This window comes from Idiotropiscis lumnitzeri, chromosome 6, assembly GCF_059441095.1.
Source record: "Idiotropiscis lumnitzeri isolate Australia: NSW breed Sydney's pygmy pipehorse chromosome 6, RoL_Ilum_1.0, whole genome shotgun sequence".
Taxonomy (NCBI): domain Eukaryota; kingdom Metazoa; phylum Chordata; class Actinopteri; order Syngnathiformes; family Syngnathidae; genus Idiotropiscis; species Idiotropiscis lumnitzeri.
The window spans coordinates 5,050,631-5,065,639 of NC_142396.1; the positions used below are offsets into that span (position 1 = coordinate 5,050,631).

Sequence of the window (15,009 nt, forward strand, 5' to 3'; positions counted from 1 at the left end):
ATTAACTTTCTCACAGTATTGCTTTTAAATGTTTTTCTGGTCATAAATTTAAAAAGTAAAACTTTATCCTGGGATTATTATTTTTTTCGAAAAATGTAATTTAAATCCATGACACAGCTTTTCTCCTCAAATTACAGTTGTTATAATTTTATTCACATTTTATTGTAACTTTTATTTTAATTTTATTTTGGCTAACAGAAAGAAAGAAAATGTTGACTCTACGACTTTATTATTATGTTGTTTTTTTTTTTTTTTAATATTTTTTTGTTACACAAGCAAACATCACAACTTTTGTCGACGGGAAAAAAATAAAATAAAGAACATTATTATAATACACAACTTTTTTTCTCATAATACAACTTTTCATCTTGAAAAATTACACCATATGACAATGACATGCTGAAATTGCTACTGACCTTGAGATTATATTTCCATTACAATTACAAGATGCCCCGTATGGAATATTCATAGAAATGTGAGGTGATCACGTCATTCGCATTTCTATACTGTGTACATTTCTTTGCTTACTGGTATTATGAGAGAGCTCGTAAATAGTGGCCTCTTGATAAATAGCTGCTCCGGCTTGTGCCTGATAGGTAGCATTTCGCGTAATCAAGATAAACAAATGAGTGCTAAGCTACATTGCCGATTGCGCTTGTGTGGGAGCTGCCTGGGCGAGCCAGTCTTACACTGGAGATCTTCCTGATTACAGTGTGAAATGACTCACAGATTGTATTGCCTGCTACACACTAGCACACACATGCACACCCACACACACACGCACGCACACGCACACGCGCGCTGACCTCCTACTGCTGCTGCATGCGGGTTAGTATGACAAAACTTTCTCTAAACAACCAAGAGACGGTCAGGATTCTAATAAAACATACGCATTTGTGCACTCACAGCTCATTTTGTAAAGCCTTTCGGCCAAGGGGAGGCTATGAATTAAGCCACTGCGTTATATTAACTGCCAACTGCTCGGAGAAGAGTGAGCTACGAGCCACTTACACAATCCAAACACATTAATAAGAAGTGATTTTTTTTTTTGGCCAATATAATATGCGTTAATCCCTCCAACATTTGGACGTCCGCCTGCCGCTTTAACCGAGCCGTCCTACTGAGGTGGTAATTGTGCTCCGTAGAAATCGGAAAACATCTCCGCGAGAATAATCACTGTTACGCCAGTCGGATAACAACAGAGTGGGATATCTGAAGAGGTGCAAGAATTAATTAATAATTTATCGATTATACTGATACTCGATTAATCGTTGCGACATCGTGTTTAACTAAATTGTTCAAATCCTCAGGTTCTCAACAGTAAATAATCTCTGATTTATGTTGTTCTCCATCTTTGTGTTTTATCAAAATAAGACATTTGCGAACATCTGCTTTTAATTTGCAAAACAATGATCAACATTTTTTGCCCGCTTTCTTACATGGTACTGTCCAAACCAGAAACAGAAACATAATCAATTCATGTTTGTGCATTTTCAGCACTATTTGAAAGACTTTTTAATCAATGGATCAAAATGAAAAATCTTTTTCTTACCGATTCATCAATTACTTGGAAAAAAATTATCAACAGATGAATTGATTATTAAAAGTTAGTTGTAGCTCTAGATTTTTAATTTGTCTGCTGCATGTGTTAGACTCACAAATAAAGTGCTGCCTCCATGAGTGAAAACAGAATTGATATTTTGACCATCTTGATGAATGCTTGCAACACAAACTTTGTGGTAATAAAAGTGGCGTCGGTATGGATTAGCAGTAGCTAATTGAGAGCGTGTGTCAGAACATTTGAGTTTATCGACGTAGCTATCGACATGGCTGGTATTTTGCGGTGCATTCGATAGCCCGGGAAATAAAATGTGCCAGGAAATGAACTCCACATATTTTTTTACTAAGCAGAATCTTCTAAAGTGTGATCCGATAACTGATGAGATGATTTAATAAATACAATTTAAAACTTTAGCGAGTTTAGAGCAAGAAGGTAAAAAGAGACCATCTTATTTTTCTCTTTGCTTCATTTTGAGAAAAAGAAACATACAAACATAATATAAGAAAAACGCGGGCGCCATTTAAAAAAAAAAAAAAAAAATTCTTTGTGGAATGCCGGATAACACGAGACGATCAGCAGTTTTGTCCCTTGCTTTTTTTTGCTTTGGATGAAGCCCTCCGAGACCTAATTGGATGAAAGAACCCCTTGCTGGGCTGTCACAGAGCTTTCACTCTGGATTTTTAAACAACTTGACAGCTGCTCTGGGAACGAGTCTCTCCAAGATCCATAAACATCTCTCAATTAATTTATAACAGCAACCACAAGATTACTACACCGCAGCGATATAATGAGTTCCAGTGCAAGAGCCTTATTACCGTTTTATACAGAGATCCTGCTGAATTAAAAGAATCTGTGCTGGAACATCTTGATTTCATCTACTTTTGCCTTTTACACACAACCCATCGTAGGAGAACAAAAAAAGTGTGCTTTCCCACAGCAACACATCAGCCCACAATCAGATCGATGAAATCAGCTCAGTGAGGAAAATACAGGAGCACAGGACAGGTGACGCATTCCACTATTCATTTTCACGCCGGGGGCCTTTGATACCACCTCCAAGGTTACGGGTGACACAGGATTGGATTTTCACTCTGGTCAAATACCACTCCCACAGAAAAAAAATCTCATGCAATATTTTTTTTAAAATCCTGACCGATCCTGCGCCGGTAAAAACGACTCACCGCCGTCCAGCTACTGTTGAGAATGAGTCAGTTACATTTAAAAAAAAAAAAAAAAGGTTATCACCCCCTCTTCTTCATGGACTCTCCAACACCAGTGAACTTTTTATCCTGTACCGTCCCAATCCTGTGATTAAAGGTAACTCCGATCTTGTCCTGTGAAATTATTACAGCCCCTACTTCACAGTGGGAATATTTTCAGGCCGACCACTTTTTGCACGACTCGTGACAGTGCCGGAAAGCAATTTGCGAGAAAGGACAGAAAAAAAACAAATCTATAAAAGACGGCATGGAAAAACGGCTACTGTCGCAGACTTATTAATTTAACAATCTGTTTATTATTATGGTTGTAGTTGAAGTCGCAGTCAGTTTTAAATCAGAGCATTATTTACTTATCTCACGCTCATAATGTAGCTGTGGGTGTTTATTTACAGCAGACGGGATGAGGCATCTATCTCTGCTTAGACGTTTATTAGCATGGAGCTGTGGTTCGTCGACATTGGACAGAAACACCTCCTAGAAAAACTGGGTTAAGTTTGTAATTCTTGAGCCTTCGCAGGGGGTGGAGTGGTTATTTCCCATGAAATCAGCCTTTTTAACTAAGTAATTTTGACGCTTATATTTTTTTGCTTTGTGTCAAAGCAAACTATAGAACAAAAAAAACACAACTGAGAAAGGGCTTTCGCTAGCAAAATAATCATCTATTTCCAAATATACAACTAAAAAAATGTGAAAGTGAGGCTGACTTACTGCACGGCGCAAGCTGAACCTCAGCGGCGTTCTTACATGGTGTTGTCCATTCACACAGTGAATTAAATGTCATCTTTTTGCCGTCCAACCTGGGATCCTCAATCCTGTTCCTCGTGGTCCGATGTCCTCCCTACTGCAACACACCTGATTCATGATCATGATCGTTATCTTGCTTCTGCAGACTTTGCTGATTTGATCATTTGACTCAGGTGTGTTGCAGCAGGGAAAGATAGAAAACATCCAGGACACCTTGAGGAACAGGATCGAGGACCGCATATCTAGTTTAGCTACGCATACTCTGTGCAGGTGTGAGGTGCCTAAACTTGCCAGACAACCGTTTATTTTTTTTCTCTTTATGATGAACTGAGACTCCCCACCTACTTTTTTTAATCCCCCCAAAAATAATAATAAAAAAATAAAATAACAATAAAAATATAATCTAATATAATCTAATAAAAATACTAAAATAAATAAATTTTAGGAATATATATAAATATATATATATATAAATATATAAATATATATATATATATATATATATAAATATATATAAATATATATATATATAAATATATATATATATATATATATATATATATATATATATATATATAAATAATAAAAAAAAAAAAATTATTTATATATATATATATATATATATATTTATATATATATTTATATACATATCAGGCTGGGGTAATAATGTCACCACTTGTGTGTTTCAGGGATTTATTTGTGCAGTGATGGTGCACAGTGGCTCAAATCCAGGCAATACTCCACAACAGAGAAAGCAGGACAAACCGATATTTATTTCCCCGTACATATATGCGTCATCCATGCTGTTCATCACGAGCCGATTTATTGTGTGTGTGTTATTCCAGGGGAAGTCCACACCCAGGCTAAATCTCCCAGCAGGGAGGGAGGACTCTGTTTTAACCCGTTAACCCATAACCTCCTCCTCTAAGGTAGCACAACCTCAACATGACCACAACCACAATGGCTTCTTCCCACTTCAAAGTGCATTGTGAGGCATCCCCAAAGCAATGAACTCCGAACCTACAGCTCACTATTACCAGCACCCCCGTGTGTACTTTGCTCTTTGAAACTTGTGCCAAAATGAGAAAAAAAAAAAGTGTGTGTGCGCATGTGGGCTGGCGGGCCAAAGAAATCAATGTTTATTTAGAAATCAGCCTGGGGACAAAGGCCGCACACTCCTGTCTGGAAGACGCGAGGCCAAGTCGTCCCACCCTGTAGCAAGAAAATGACGGTTTCCGAGGGAGATAGTGAGGCATCGTTAGGATTACGATGGGCTTTATCGTTATCAAATTTATATGGAAGTCTATGGGAATAAACTCAAATGAATGAGGAATTTACAAAATGGAAGTTTGACTCTTGATAAGGATCTTAATTACTCTACTTGGGGAATTGTGGAATGAATTTTCAACTGAAAGTATATTTACTTTACAGATAGGCTTCATTTAGTGGATATTTTGTATCCCTTTGTAACTATATCATGGAGCGGACTAAACTTATGAGAACCAATTCCAAGCAGGGCTTTTAAGCAAAGCACAATTTACTTGCAGTCACCTCACGAGTTGGCCTGCGCTGCCACATCTGCTTCACTCTGAAATGGGGGCTGTGATCATTCAGTGAGTAATTTGGAAAATACGATCTGCAAAAATCATATCCACGATATCGCCGCGTCCCAGTTGCCTTTGAAGTCGGAAACAGGAGATGGGAATAGCACCATGGCTTGTTTCTCTATTGGCAGTTCGGAAAAGTGTAGACAGACGCCTCGGGGAGTTTCTTTTTTTTTGATCGCGATTAACTCATTTAGTTTTTCATGGCACACAAACACAGTAGAACTGCCTTCGTTGACAAAGTTGTACCATTTGATGCTTTCCAGAAATAAAATAGGCCTCAACTGAACTTTATTCACAGAGCACTTTTAAAATCGACCATGTCTGCATTACAAAGATTATTAAAAATGATACAGTAGTAATTTAAAAACAATAAACACCATAAAACACTCAAAAAATGTCCAGTTTTATGCTGACTAAAAGATTTAAAAGTTATAAAAAAAAGTTTTAAATGTTACAAAAAAATATAGCTCATAAGCGGTTGTGATTGTGACGCCACAAAAATCCCACGAGGCTTCAGTAAATCTCATGAAACCTTAAAAAGGTTTAGTAACTCTTCAGAAAATCTCGTGAGATGATCAAAGAGAGTTTTGACAATTCCTAAAATCTTGTGAGATGCCAGCAAATTTAGAGAAATGCCAGAAAATCATTGGTTGCGGAAAATCCTGTGAGATTTTACAAAATCTAATGAGACTTCACACACATTTTCGGTGTTTCCAACAAATCTTAGATCAAACTGCAGCAAATATGACAAGACTACACAAAATATCACAGTGAGAATTTTGGCAAATACTACGAGACTTGACATTTTTCAGGCGAATCTGGTGAGACTTCAAAAAAAGTTAAGTTTAAATCTTGTGAAAATGCAATAAATCTTGTGAGACTTCAACAAATCTCTTCAGACTTCAGAAAATATTGTGAGCTGGAATAAATCTTATGAGACTTCAGCAAATCTCATCAGAACAAAAAATCTCAAAACTTCAGACAGAGAATATTGTTGAGAAATCGAATGAGAATTGAAAGAGTGTTTGAGATCTTATAAAATCTTGAGAGATTCCCAAAAAAACTTTGGAGACTTCAGGAAAGCTCAGGTGACATCATAAAATATCAACGTGACTTTCCAGGAGACTTCAGTAAATTTTGTGAGACTACAGACGATCTTATGAGACATCAAATAAATTATGAAACTTCATCAAATCTCACAAGAATCCAGCAAAACTCGTAAGACTACAGAAACTATGAGACTTCAGAAAATCTCATGAGACTTTAAAGAATGCCGCGAGAATTTATACAATCTTATGGGATATCCGTACATTTTGCGAGACTTCAGAAAAACCTCGGAAGCTTCAAAAGTCGTAAATTTGATGAGATTAGAGAACACGTCAGAGAATATCGTTGAGACCAGCGAGACTTTAGAAAATCGACTGACAAAGAGTCTTATGAGATTTTATGCTAAAATCTTTGAAGAAAATCCTTTGAGACTTCAGAATTTTTTTCTTTTTTTGGTGGATCGAACAGATTAATGGCAATTCCATTCATTTCACTAAGTAAACCGCTACAAATCTGTCATCAATCTATCGACAGACACACAAATGCTGAGGGGCCATTCCCACTGAGCTGAGGGCCCCAATTAGAAGTGCGTGGTCTGTCCCTCTAGGGGCGAGCCTGCAGCTCAACGCACACACACACGCGTAAACACATGCACACACACGCCGACACACGATCGGAGTGCACAGAGAGTTCAAGAGCGCTGGATTGAAGGGGAGTGGACACATTTTGGGGAAAAAGTGCTCACTGTATCAGACGGGATCACTTGCATGTGTTTGGAGTTGGGAGGAAGGCGAGGCAACTGCTGCTGCTGCTGTTTCGCTCTTTTCTTTTTGTGAGGAGCGAGTGGAGCGGCGGTGCGTTCAGGTGCGGCACGGACGGGCATGCGTCGCGCGTGAGAGAGGCAAAGTTGAGTGCAGGTAAGATGCAAGCTTGATGATGTCATTCGAATGGCTTTACAAACAAATCGACACGTTTTGCTGCATCCTGTTGGATTTTTTTTTTTCCACATTGTTGCATAAGATCAAGATAACAACAATCGCATTGTTTCATGAAGCTTTTCAACCAACTTTTAAAGGCTCATATAAGACCTCTTTGGGGCCATTTATTTGCTGTTTGTCAACAAATTTGGTGAATTTGGTACACATGTGTGAATCCAGAACTTATACAAATATGTAAAAATGCAAATATTTCTTGTGGGTTTCCAATTAAAAATGCCCAAAACAATTATTTTGCTGGCTAATAATGTCAAAAAGAAAATAGACATGTAATCAAGATATAATAATGTGCTCACTGATTTTTTTTTCCTTTTTCTGTAATCTTTTTTTCCCTTTTTTAGCTTAACTCATTCATTACCATTGACGGATAAAGACGTCAAAGATCCTTTTTTTTTTTTTTTACTCGGCTGGTAGTGAATGAGTTAATTTCGAAAACCATACATTTCCAAATGTATTGTTTGTGGTTAAAGAGTTTCTAAGTGCCAGTGCACGAACTCCAACTGAAAAATACACAAATGTTTTGGTAGTTACCAAAGTTGTGTATTTAAGTCAGCTGTAGCCTGTCACGTTCTCTACACATCGGTCACTGGCTTGGCGTGACATTGCTTGAGCACTCGTTGCCTTTACTGCATTAGAATTCAGCGATAAATCCCCTCGAGGGTGCCATTTTGAATCTTTATAATAATGATATGCTGCATTTGAGCACTGCTTGTTATTAAATAAGCAAAAATTGCAATTCACCCTCATTTAAATTAATTGGGGGAGGAGTTAGCGCGGGCCAAATAAACACTATGCAAGATTTAACGTTTGTATTACTCATGTGTTACGTTTGGTACGTCTACACATGTCTGGGAGTATATGCCAATTTAACAAAAAAAATAATAATTAAAATGGGAATTATGCCCTTAGACCTACTGAGGAAATCCACTTTTGTGTCACATCTGTATTTCACAAAGCTGGGAGTTACGTGCAGAAACTGTGCGGAGTCAGTTGTATTTACCTTGTGTGTACTCGTAAAAGGAAGTAGAATTTCATTGCCTGTCCATTTTTTTTTTACTATGCGCATGACAATAAACACCTTGAATCTTCAAGTGGCAGTATGTTTAGATTTCTTTTTTTTTTTATGAGTGTGCAGCGCCAGGCTTCTGTCTTTTTCCACGCACATCCACCCCAAAATACTGCTGACAGTCACCGTGTGTCAAACATTCCACTTTGTGAGGAGCGACTGTCGAATATTCACTTTGCAGTGGCGCACAAAAGCAAACGAGAGGCAGTTGTATGGCTTTTGTCTCAAGGCCCCGCTCCCGCTCTCCACTCGGTTCGAGAATTCGCCGCAACTCCCTTACAAGGAGCTCGAAGACGATGAGGGGAGGCGGAGTGGGGCTTGCAGACTGTCAAAAGAATATAGAACGGGAATTTGGAAAAGATACGTTGGAGGTTTTTTTGATAAGTTGCCAAGAGAAAGACGAGGCCAAAAATGACATCATCGCTGGGGTCGTCCCCGCATGGCGCCCTCGTCGTCTAAAATGAGGACGTGTTGACAGGTAACAACGTGCTCGGTCCTAATCCACTTTCTATTCGAGTTGTGGAATGGGAAAGAGGAGCTGGCTCTTGTCACAAGTCATTACATTTTCTCCAATTTGGCCTCCAGCAGTGGCGCATTATTATTTTTTTTTTTGTCTGCTTCTGCGCAAACTCCCAAAAGTCCTGTCTTGTAGTACAGAAGGCACATGGTCGGCACTTGTGAAGTTTGCAGAGTCCACAGTGACGAGGTGCCAATTGCTCGCAGGCAGACATTCTGTCTGGCTCGGACTGGCCTGTGGAAATAATATTTCAGGATGCACCTTTCTGATGCCACGTGTCAGACAATTGAGGTCAGAACAAGCCTGTCCTGGTGAAAGATGTTCACAGGATGTGCAGCACTGTGTGAAGTCGATAATTTGTTGCCAATTGGCTGATGGAAAAAAAAAAAAAATCAGGAAAATGGTACTTCAAATGCCTTTCATTTTTCTCCCATCACTACCAATTCAAACGAAGCCTGAATGACCCTCCCCCATGGCAGAAGTTAAAATTTGTGTTTCCGAAAAGTCCCAATCCGAAACCGTTAAAATATAGGGCGCAAACCGCATATAAAAATATCCATTGTGGGTATTGCCTCGGACCGAAAAGACAATAGAAGCGGTTGGTGTTTGGACAGCCTCAACTGGTGTTGCTGAGCTTTCCTCTGGATGGGAGACAGACAAGTGAGAACACTTCGAGCTGTCACAGAGCACTTTCATGCCCTGCTGCTCCCATCTGCTCACCTCGGGCCGGGATTAGGTTACGCACATATGCTCGTACATGTGCGCTCATACAAATTCAGCGCGGCGCGGCCGGGGTCACAACCTAGTCGGTGTGTGTTGAGTTACTTGTTTTGTTGTCCCGCATCGACAAAGCCTTTTGGCATTTTCATCCGCGTCTCGATTACGCGGCCGCGGCTGTGTTTTCAATACAACTTTGTTTCCACTTTGAATTCGTCCCGTCTGATAAACACCAGATCCGGTAACCGTCCATATTCCAATTGGAGCTCGCAGGTTGCTGACCCGACACTGTATCGCTTTCATATCGAGCCCGCCGAGCGTGGCCAAAGAGTTGGATGGATTCAAGGAGATTGTTAACAAAGATGTGAGATTTGCTTGAACTATTCACAGTTTATCAATAAAACGGTATTGACGATCTCACCAAATTTGAGCATTGTCAAAAGTCTCTAAAGCAGCATGGGCAAACTATGGCCCGGGGGCCACATGCGGCCCGTTAAATGTTTTAATCAGGCCCGCCAAACTTGAAAAGAATTCAACAAGTAAACCCGGTTCATGTTTCATTTTCCCTGTAATTCTGATGTATCCCCACTAGGAGGCGCACTCTAAAACAGATATTTTGTTGTAATGCGTTTGTTCATTTTCATTTAAAATTATAGCATATATTATGTATTTTTTTTTCTCCGAAGTGAGGTTACCAAAACACAACCATGTGCTCCTGGTCCGGCCCGTCTGTCAAATTTTAGAACCTATTGTGGCCCACGAATGAAAAAGTTTGCCCACCCCTCCTCTAAAGATTATCTTCAGTAATTATCGTTGAGTTGAATCAACTGAATCATTACAATAAGTGAATTATATCATCAGAAAGAATCATTTAAAACTAGTCTTGATAAAAAATTTTAACGAATTAATCTAAAAAAAAAAATCACATTGTTCAACTTCTATTATTTGTGAAGCTTTGAACAGGTATTTACTTGAGTAATAAATGTAAAAATCAGCAAATATGAAATTTATTTTGAATCAAAGACTGTTCAAGTAGCGTTCTTTGATCCTTAAATACAATCTAAACGGAGTCATCTTTCCAGGAATTCTTCTAAGAAACAATACTCAAAACTTGCACAGTACATTTAGTTCTGCCAACAAGCACCATACTCCACTGTTGTTTAGAAAAGCCCAGTGGTAACTTGAGCGGGGTGTTTTGCTCTGAGATGATGTGCTAAAGATGTAGACCAAATATGGTATAATATTTGAATTTGGCTTTGCAAAGTATCCAAATTATTTTCGAAGTAAATAAAACTGAGCTTACTGAGTTCAAATATTTAATTGCGTATTTTTAAAATTAAACGCTTTCATTTTGATAGCCCTATTCAAAAGATCTGTACAATGACTCGCTTGCGAACGGGAAATGGCATCATGTTCACTCACTGAATCGTTCACGAACGGGAAGTTACCGCGCTAACTTTGTGAACGCCAATAGCGTAGCAGTATGTTCAGTAATATCCCTCGTCCACCTGACGCTGGCTGCTGATTGGTCGTCTGTGCAGATTGACAACATACGTCTCAAATGAGAAAAGAACGAGTCACTTGAGGAAGTGATACATTCACTCACGTTCACGCAAAAGATTCATTCTTGTTGAAATAATCGAAAATGAAAAACCCACTTCAATATTCATGATCGCAAAGTTTGCGGTTCACATATAACGATAATCAGGCCAAATTTGGGCATTTTCCCTCCACAAATGACCATCAAAGACCACAAACGCCAGATTGTCAGATGCCTCAAAAATTACGCTGAGCGATTATCCTGGAGGGAGGGGTGTGGTCATAAATATTAAACCTGTTAAAATCCTTCAGCGTGCTCAGCGTAGGCTTGGGCAGAGTGTGGGTCTTTCCCACTTTGAAAATCAGAAGATGTTAAAAAACCTGTGAGAGACATGAAACACAGACTGGCTGGAATTTGGAAGGTTTGGAATTCTATCCGTATTCCGTGGTGTTGCCTAGAGACTTCGTTTTACCTTCCAAAACAGAAGGAATTCCACTGGAACGTCCTCTCATGGGGGCATTCTTTGATTTTGGACACAGATTGTCCTGGAGGTTGTTTTGCCCAAAGTGATGTCATGAAATAAGTGATGCAAAACCGTGACTGCGTTCCATAAATCCACCCCTTAAAAAGATCATTCCATGATCGAAAGAGCTTGCGGAATTATGATTTATAGTTTTTAATAGAAGGTAAAACCGCTGCGGGAAATTCAAACTTCCCGAATGGCCGTGAACCCTGTTGTAGTTTTCATGGAAAACTCCTCGATGGCCTTACCTACAGCACTCCACTCCACGCATTTCTGCGACTTCAAAGATCCTCGGACGTTGAGATGTCCACATATTGTAATTATTTGGGTGACGTAGTTTTCATTCACGCTAATACGCCAAAACCAGACGGTTGCCGTGTAATCGCAAAGATATGCACGCACACGAGTCGTGTTTGAGGTTAATTAACATCTCAAAGAAATTGTGGGCGCTGCTTTGATGTTCAAGCCAGAGAAAGACGATCGCTGCAGTACAAAAAAAAAAGAAAAATTGAGCAAAAGCAGTTGCAAATGTTGCCACAATGTTTTTTTTTAATTTTTTTTTTTATGATTGCGTGTAGTGAGCGCTTTAATCTCTGTGACCGCTCTCATGTGCTTCACATTGACTTGAAAAAGGTTAGCTACAGCATGTTTTTATTATGGAATCCGTCATCATTAGCATATTAGCATTTTTTTTTCTCATGTTGCTCATAGAAATATTAACTGCTAGCATGATGACATTTTGTCAGACTTTATTCGGACCAGAATGGCATCCATTAGCGCCTTTTGTCCAGCTTGCTAGCTTGCGTCAGAACGCAAACACTTTGTGTGTTAGCATTTTATACATTAGCTCTCGAACCTGACCATAAGGGAATGATACAAAATCCTTCTCAATCTGCCGTCACACCTTTTGTAGTCAGGCTACAATCTTGTTAGCACAGTAGCTGCTAACAATTTGTAAATTACCATTCAAAACAAGAGTGTGACCTAAAAGCCTTCACGAGCTTCCTTATCGCCTTTCATGTTGCTATATGCTAGCATATAAACCGCTAAAATATTAGAATGCAGCAACGTTGTTTTTATTAGAAATTGTACCTTGACTATACAAGGACATCATGAATAATTATTATGAATATGCCTTATCACCGTTTGTTCTCTTATGCTGCAATCAGATGTGAATTGAGTGCGTCTGATGGTGGATTTCCATGTACAGTAAATCCCCCTGCATGGCAGGGCTAACATTCCAGAACACCTCTGCAATACAGTCAGTGAAATATGCGATATAGAAATACACCCAAGGCATGTTGTTATGGCATTTACGGCACTTAATAAAAATGTCAAGATCTTCAAACGCACTACAAACACATTTGAACATGTAAAATACGTATTTAAGAGAGCCCAAGAGCAATGAATAACAAAAATATTTTACAAACATTACAGCGCCACAAAAATGTCAACAAACGTCAAAAATAATATATCTTAAAAAAATAAATAAAATAGAAGCGTGAAATCCTGGGATTGTGAGCCCAGTGCCAGTGATGGAGGGGGTTGAATTGTATAGTTAAAGCAATTCGCACGGTCAGGCGTAAATGCGTGGCAAGTGGCGCGAATGAAGCGTTTAAAGCAAAAAAAAAAAAAAAAAAATTGCTGCAGTTTGCAAATGGAAACTTTTCACGGCGTCGCATCGCCGACAGCCAATCGACAGAGAGAATATAATTACATCACCCGCCGCAGCAGCAGCACAAGCACAAACTGGCACACAACGTGTTGAAAAACCCCCAATGAAGGATAATATCATTGCGTTCTTGAAACACCGAGAGGTATTCAACACAGCCTGCTTCCAACAGCGGCCAGAACCAAGCCAAAAATAAGCAGACTTGGAGAAAGCGCAGCGAGGAAGGTGGCGTATCTGGTGAATGCATTGACTCGTTTACAGCTGTTGAACTGTTAACCGAGCAAGCATTTAGCAGCCCAAGTCACAGAACCACCGGCTGCCAGATTAATTAGCGTCGTTTAAACTTTTTTTTTCTTGCCCCTCCTCTACTCAAAGCAACATCCGCGTAGTTCCCTCGCGAACAAACGCACATGAGACACGCTGGGCGATGCAATAGTTTATGTTCAGTCTGAAGCTCGCAGTGGCGGACTCTGCATTTCACACGTAGCCCTTCAGTGTAGTCGTACTTAGTCCAACTTGAATAAATCACCCTGAAATTGCCATAATTTATGACACTACAGCTGGAGAAATAATACACAAAAACACACTTACACAGTACTGAGTGTTGGACGACCTAACTTCTCTTGAAAGGTCCGTCTTGAAAATGGCCTCGCAAGTGTATCTGCCATTATTTCCACACTTTTCCCTCCTCCGGTCATTGTGGTTTAAAAAAGCAAGAATATATTTCACATTTTCGAACGGTCACCAGTTAGGACTTCCGGGTGTATTGATTCCGCATAGCGCTGTTTCGTCACGAGTCAGTTTCCAATCAGGAAACGCGTTCATCACCGACAACGTAAGGCCAGCGGGAAGGCTTGTCCGCCAATTCGTGATCTGATTGGCTATCGCAAGTGTCTTTCAACTCTGAAAGCTCATTGGCTTTCAGGCGAATAGCGCGTGCTCCTGGTTTTGTGAAATCTGCCTAGCAACACGAGCTGAATTCTGATTGGATAGAATCTCCCACCTAAAAATACAACACTAGAATATAATAAAACATTAATGACGGCCCACCACTGGAAGATAGTATTAAGATGGTAGCTATTTTCTTGTCTCTTTAGCCTTTTGAAACGGGACCTGATTTCAGGATATGACATAAAATTCCAACTGCTTAGCTTTACCAAACCATTTTCAACTTTCCCTTAGAAAATGCTGAAGCCATTTCTGAAAAGAGAGACCACCTTTGAACGCTTTAAAACTGTCCTTCTTTACTGCCAGACAGATTTAAGATTTACAGCAAGAAAAAAAAAAAAAAAAAAAGCTAATAAAAAGTGCAAGGCTTCTCATCTATAGTTTTAGAATAAAAACACCAGTTGTGTGGCCCGGTGGCGGCCGTGTGTTTTCACTGAGACGTGAACTCACACCGACTCTCAGGGGAGTTGCATGCTTGCTTAAACGCAAGGTTACCAAAAAGAAAACAAAAAGCAAAACAAAAACGGGTGACTGACCATTGCCAAGAAAAACAAAGAAAGAACAATTATCCAGGTTGTTACGTCTGCTCGGTGGCCGGGACTCGACAAATAGCCCGGCTAATGCACCTTGTCATGGCGAGATGGAGGGATTTGATAATGGCGTCCTCCACGGGGCACCTGGGTTGTCGCTAACTGCCTCATTAGGGGTGGTCTGTGTGCGAGAATTCCCATGGCCACACCGCTTCGCCGCCATCTGCCGTTTGACAACTTGCGCAGGGAAACGACCTTCGGAAAAGTTGGTCCACTCTTAATTGCTGCACTACATTTTGGGAGCATTAGGAATGGACCAACG

At 39.7% G+C, this 15,009-nt stretch overlaps 1 protein-coding gene across 1 annotated transcript in view; it reads left to right on the plus strand.

Annotated features, from left to right (window-relative positions):
* The first annotated feature begins 6,953 nt into the window (after positions 1–6,953).
* sema3d (sema domain, immunoglobulin domain (Ig), short basic domain, secreted, (semaphorin) 3D) overlaps positions 6,954–15,009 on the plus strand; it is a 38,800-nt gene continuing 30,744 nt past the window's right edge. The window contains exon 1 of the mRNA XM_088298207.1: positions 6,954–7,096. The gene's annotated coding sequence lies outside the window, so the exon portion shown is untranslated. The remainder of the gene's footprint in view (positions 7,097–15,009) is intronic.